This window comes from Prunus mume, linkage group LG2, assembly GCF_029339155.1.
Source record: "Prunus mume cultivar Tortuosa linkage group LG2, ASM2933915v1, whole genome shotgun sequence".
NCBI lineage: Eukaryota > Viridiplantae > Streptophyta > Magnoliopsida > Rosales > Rosaceae > Prunus > Prunus mume.
In genome coordinates this window covers 46063464-46069822 of record NC_142699.1, presented here as the reverse complement: position 1 = coordinate 46069822, position 6359 = coordinate 46063464, and the positions used below count along the sequence as shown (strand labels likewise).

Below are 6359 nucleotides of genomic sequence, written 5' to 3'. Positions count from 1 at the left end.
TCCAAGATAGGAGAACCTTGCAGCCAATGAAATGGCTCAAATAGCAACAGAGGTACAAATACCTGAAGACTGTGTACAAAGGATCATCAAGGTGGGAAAGAGGAGTCTACCATATGTTTTGACCAGAGTAATGGAGATAGATGTCAATTTTTCCATAATAACTGGAGAAGATTGAAGAGCTCCTGTCATGAATTACTTGCAGTATCCAACTCTTCCTTCAAAGAAAAGAATAAGAGCCATGGCTTTGAATATGTGGAATGGAGATTTGGTCTGAAAAAGTAAGGATGAATTACTTTTGAGATACTTAGGAAAAGAAGAGTACATGAAGGTCATAAGAAAGGTTCATGAAGGAATCTGTGGAGCTCATCAAGGTGGAAGAAAGATGTGCTGGCTAATTAGAAGATACGGTTACTTTTGGCCAACCATGATCAAGGACTGCATTGAATATTCCAAGGGATGTGAGGCTCACCAAAGACATGGACCAATCTAGTAAGCTCCCTCAGTTCCCATGAATCCAGTGGTTAAACCATGGCGATTCAAAGGATGGGCAATGGACCTCATTGACAAGATCTATTCAACCAGCAGCAAACAACACTATTTTATCATTGTGGCTACAGCTTATTTTACTAAGTGGGTAGAAGCCAAACCAGTCAAATCCACCATACAAAGGTTTGGCATACCAGAGTCAATCACAACTAATAGGGGAACTTTCTTCATATCCAAAGAAATGCTAGATATGGCCGAAGGACTCAAAATCAAACTACTTCAATCCACTCCTTACTATGCTCAGGCAAATGGACTGGCAGAATCAAGCAACAAGGTGATCATCAATATCATTGGAAAAATGCTTGAAGATAATCCAAGGCAATGACATGAGAAATTATCAGAAACTCTCTGGGCCTACAGAACTTCAAAAAGAGATGCAACTAGCATGACGCCATATGCTCTAACCTATGGTCATGACTTAATTCTGCCCATGAAAATTGCAGATCAGTCCATTAGGATTGCCCAGCAACATAATCTGGTTGGAGAAGACTACTCTCAAGCAATGTTGCTAGACCTGGAAGGATTAGACACAAGCAGAATTAATACCCTCAACAAACTCTTTGCAGGAAAACAGGCTGTTGAAAGAGCCTATAACAAGAAAGTTAAAAACAAGAGTTTTGAGGAAGGGGAAGTGGTTTGGAGGGCAATCCTGCCTCTGAGCACACTTAGCTGGTTATGAAAAATGGTCACGTACATGGGAAGACCCTTTCATAATCAAACAAGTCCTTGGATTGGGGGCCAAATGGTTGAAGAAGTTCTATCCAACAATATGGGATTAACAGACAGTGCAAACAGATCCTGGGGTCGAAGGGGAACAGAATGGGACTGTTGTCTGACTTTTCATTCAGTTTCTACAGTAATTTCATTTTAGTGTGTTTCATTTATGCCTTCTTTTGTTTTATATAGTTAGAAGAAAATGAAAATACAAAGTTCCACAAAAACAATTAGAACCCTTTATTAAATATAGTCATTTGTTTACATGACTACGTTCTATTACAAAAGGGGCATAAATCTAAAGTCCTAACTTCCTAAGAGTCTCCTGCAATCCAGGCTTTTTGGTAGAAATTTCCTTTTGGAGGAGCACTCCTTGGTGAGTAGAAGCCTCTGCAATTTCTAAGGCAGGCTTGAGGTTGAAACCATGTTCTGCATAAGGAAAGCGGTCTTAGTCTTGGTTCCCAATCCAGCCCCAAGTCTGTTCTGCCTTTCCCTTAATCCAACCAACTGTTTCTGGAGTTCTTCAATCTGCTTGTCCAAATTATCATCAGCAGACTTAGTCTCCTTATAGTCTGTAACCAGCATGTCTAGTTTTGCCTTTTTTTTATGATAATCGACCAGGTTGGCTTCATGAGTAGCTTTGCAGAACTCGGAGGCATTGAAAAAGGGATTGAGATCTTCATGACGATTGTAGAGGTTGAGCACATCTCTTGCCAACCTAACCTAGGCTGATCTCAAGAATAGGCCTGGGAGCCATGTTCTCCCTGTGTAGCAGGTCCAGGTCTTTTATCAACTGATCAACAACTTCCTTGTGCTCATCCAAATCCAGCTTAGTTGACTGCTAGATTCTAACTCTTTCCACTACCTCATCAACTGCTTTGGACTTAGCCTTGCTGGGTGTGGATCCAAGTTTCTCAAGTTTATCCGGTTGAGCCTCTAAATCCATAGCTTCAAACTCGCCACCAATCAAGAATGGAGGTGTGGTGGACGAGCCCGAACAGAATGAACAGGGATATGCAAAGAATAGCTTGAATTAGTTCTACTTAGAACTGCAAAAGAAAGAAAAATCCCAAGGCATGATGGTCACCACAGCTAAAGCCCAGTAGTTCTGTCCTCCTCCACCTAGAAATGCAGGAACATCGTTTAGAAAGGCAAAGATAGATAGAATTGAAGAGACCAGACAAAGTTGAGAGAGAATAGAAACTACCTTAGGTTCTGAAGCAGCAACAAAGTGTTCTGCCTCCACATCATCAAACAAGGCCAACTCTGAATTGGTGGGTTCTACCCTTTGAGCTTCTTATTGGTTCCTAGCCAATGTAATACTTTCTGCTATCATTTCAGTAGGGATCTCCTCCTACAGAAAGACAAAATTCACATCAGAAAAATGAAACACAAGGATATCCAATTCAGTCTGAAGGAATAAAGGAAACCTCACCTCTTCTACATCTTTGGTTTTTTCTAAGTCCTCATTGGAAACCTCTTTCTCTTTCTCCACAGCTTCAAAACCCTATCGCAACTCTTCATCAGTCTTTGTGGTTGTTGTGGGAACAGCTGCAGCCTCTTCTGTCTCTTTAGACTCACTAACAGCCCTGTCTTTTTTGAGCCTTTTGCCTCGGTAGGAGGAGGGGGGAGAACTCTTAACTGCAAATATACAAGGAAAGAAGTCAGAAATCAGCTCAGAACTAATCAAAAGGAATGATAGAGCTAAATGACAAAAATATACCGGAGGTTCAGTGGATTGCACCTTGTCCTTAGCCTGAGTGGTTTCCTTTCTTTTTTTCTTTCTAATGTATGAGTTGCCCTAACAGTTGATTAGGCCGAGTATCGTAATCATCCTCCTCATTGCCAAAAGAGAGCTCTAAGTCTCTAGCAGCAATAGCATAAGTGACTACACAGAAGAAGAAAGGGTTAGCAGGCAATCCAGAGTCATGCGCCAGGAGCAGAGATGTTCAAAGGATTCTCTAAGGTGGTACTATGGGACCAAGCCCCACATTAGTATGGTTATGCAGATCTTCTGTCAGATGCTTGTATTCAAGCAGAACTGTTGAAGAACAGTTTGGAAAGACAAACATATTTAGCCAATACAAAAGGAACAACATGTGTTGTTGATCCATATTGTTGATTCAATTCCTAACAACTAAAATGAGTTATTAAAAACAGCAACTTTAATTCTCGCAAGTGCACGAACCGTTTATAGTATAGCTTATGTAAATACGAGGTCGATCCCACAGAGAATGGTAACTTGGTTCCAAGTTAAATTACTTAGAATGCTAGAAAAATATAGAACAAAGAAACTGACTAACTAGCTAAAGGCAAGGTCGAATTCAACAATGCCTCTTGCTAATTACTCAAGGTCTAGGACAGAATCCTAGCACCACACACGCACTCGAAATGGGGGGTTTTGTTGTTGAAATGAAAAGAAGAACGTGAAATGAAAGTGCTCGAAAGTAAACACTGGCAGCAATCAAAAAGTTGTGAAACAAAGATTGAGAGGTGTTAGAGCCTTGGAATCTACCACTAGTCTTCCTATCCAAGTTATGAATGCATAGAAATTGACTCAAGCTTCATCAACAATAGATTATCGCATACAAGCCTATGGTATCTAGGTGCAGGATGCATGATTCTCCTAAGGCATGTGATTATGCATGGTATCTACACAACACGTGATCTCTAATATGCAACCTAAGCATGGTATCTACTTAGAATAAAGCATACAAGAGTCATTAAGCTCCTTGAGAATATGATAATCACACAAGTCCTAGAACATGGTATCTGTCCTAGTCAACCTATGGTTATTAACCCCTTGAATGATTCTTAGGCCATTCATGTGTTGCTTGTGAAAGGAGAGTAGAATTGGTGAATCTAAACCCCTTCCCAACCTGTGCTAGATGCATAAAATCTTAGTTAGCTACTCCAAGAAAACATACATCAAGCACATAATAAACTAGAGATTAACAACTTGGTAATGAAAGCAAGGAAATCAATTAACTATAAAATCATCCATAACATTGAATATTCATGACTAGGGCTTCATCCTAAGCCCTAACTAAATGGATTAGTTAAACATAACTATGAATACAGAAAATAAGAAATACATAGATAGGATAAAGAGAGGAGAAGAACTAGATGATGGCAGCAAGGAATTCCCAGGACAGCTCCAAGCTCTCTTCTTCTCTCTTTGTGGTGAATCTGAATTTGTGTATGAGAGTAATGGGTGAAGTGAAATTGTGTATCTGACTCTCTATATCCTTGAATGAGTGTGCAGCCCTCTATTTATAGAGTGCAATTTCGTCCTCCCCTTTGGCTGGTGAAGCACACCTCTCTTAGCTGCTCCCAACTGCTCCCTTCTGCCCATGCTTGCTACTTGCTCCAGCTGCCCATACTTGCCAACTGCTCCAGCTACCAAATACATGCTTTGGTATGATTTTTTTATGGAAAGCTTGACTTTTATCCATCTTTCTGAGTTCCTGAGCTGATTTGACTCCCATGTATGGCTGCCCATGCTGAGCACATGGCTCTAGGGTTAGGGATGTAGATGTGATGGCAGCCAATCATGACATTTCTGTGAACTTGGTTCAGTCTTTGACGTGCTAAGGGCTCCAGATTTATCCAATTTGGCTGAAATTTGGATATGTTATAATAGACACCCATTGGAACAACGTCTATCAAGGATGTTTCCTCATCCGACCTGTGTAAGTTGCTGAAATGAGGCCTGCAAGATGACCTACGAAACTGGACTGACAAGGAGTGTGGCCCAAATTGGGTTTGTCTTTAAGCCCATATTCCTCTTATCCCAATCAGCCCTTAACAAGCATGGATTGCATCAAATGTGATCTCTTGCTGTCTTAACCTACAAAACACACAAACATAGGTAAGAGACTCAAAATAGAGAGAAGCTAAACAAAATTACTAAGCAAAGAAGGCATGCAAATGTGTGAAATTATGACCTTATCACATATCTCTCTCAGTGCTGAATTTCTTCAAATAATTCGAGAACGTGCAGTTCTGATTGATCGTGGCAGTTGTAATGGTGAATGGCTTAGCTAGCTACTCTTGATTCTTCTTTCTGTGGTAGTCACCAATTGCATTAACAGGTCTCTTGTGAGGTCTAAAACCAAAAATCTGAGCCATGTCCAGCAGGGTTGGAGTCATGGGGCCCACACGAAAATCAAATGTGTTGTTGGCAGAATTCCAGAAGTAAAGAGCAGCAGCCAGCAGATTCTCATCCCTATTCACAGATTTCTTAGACAGAAGGATGAAGTCATCTATCCCAGCCTTTTTCCAATGACCTCCATACCTCATAGGAGTTTGTCAATCCAGTCTGACCACTTCACTATACTATTCCTCACTGCACTAGAGGGATAGAAGTGGCTCAAATTCTTGCTAACCCAGTTGTGAGAACCTACAGCAGAAGAGCTTTGGAAGCACAGAAGAGCCTCATCGTCTTCCTTAAATAGATTACCCATTTCCTCAGGAACATTACCAAACCAATAAGGTCCTAGAACAAAGGTATTCTCAGACAGGTGAAGGACATTTTCATCCAGGTTCTTCTGGATATATGCGTAGAGCTTGCTTCAAATTGCATGGTTATCAACCCCTGCCCTAGAGATATAGGCAAGAGGAAGAGAGGAAGACAGAGGGAAAACAGAGGAGGACATTTTCAAGTTTAAAAACGAAAGGAAGACAGTAGGCAGAAGTGGGCTAAAGCAAAGGAAGGAAATGGCGTGCATCATTAAACCTGAAAACGTTTTCAAAACGATTTAGACTTAGGGGGCATTGTTTGGGCCTAAATTGTGCACGCTAGCCCATCACTATTGGCCCATGATGACATAACAGCGTTGGGCTCCATATTTGCCAGGATTGGGAATCAGCCCAAAACATTGAAGAAGCCTAGGTAATTTAATTTAACATACCCAGCTTTGACCCACACAAATGCCCAGCCTCCAATTGCCTCCAGTTTGTTCAGAAAGACCCAGGGAATCAATCACCACCGTTTATCTCCAGACAAGCAGACAGGAAAAGGAATTCTTTTTCCACTATTCCAAAAGCCCACGTGAACCCATCCATAAAGCTGGAAAGGGCAGAGGGATTTCAGGAAA

At 41.1% G+C, this 6359-nt stretch overlaps 1 pseudogene; it reads right to left on the bottom strand.

Annotated features, from left to right (window-relative positions):
- Window positions 1–1558: 1558 nt before the first annotated feature.
- On the bottom strand, window positions 1559–5562 carry LOC148920537 (uncharacterized; annotated as a pseudogene).
- Window positions 5563–6359: the final 797 nt, after the last annotated feature.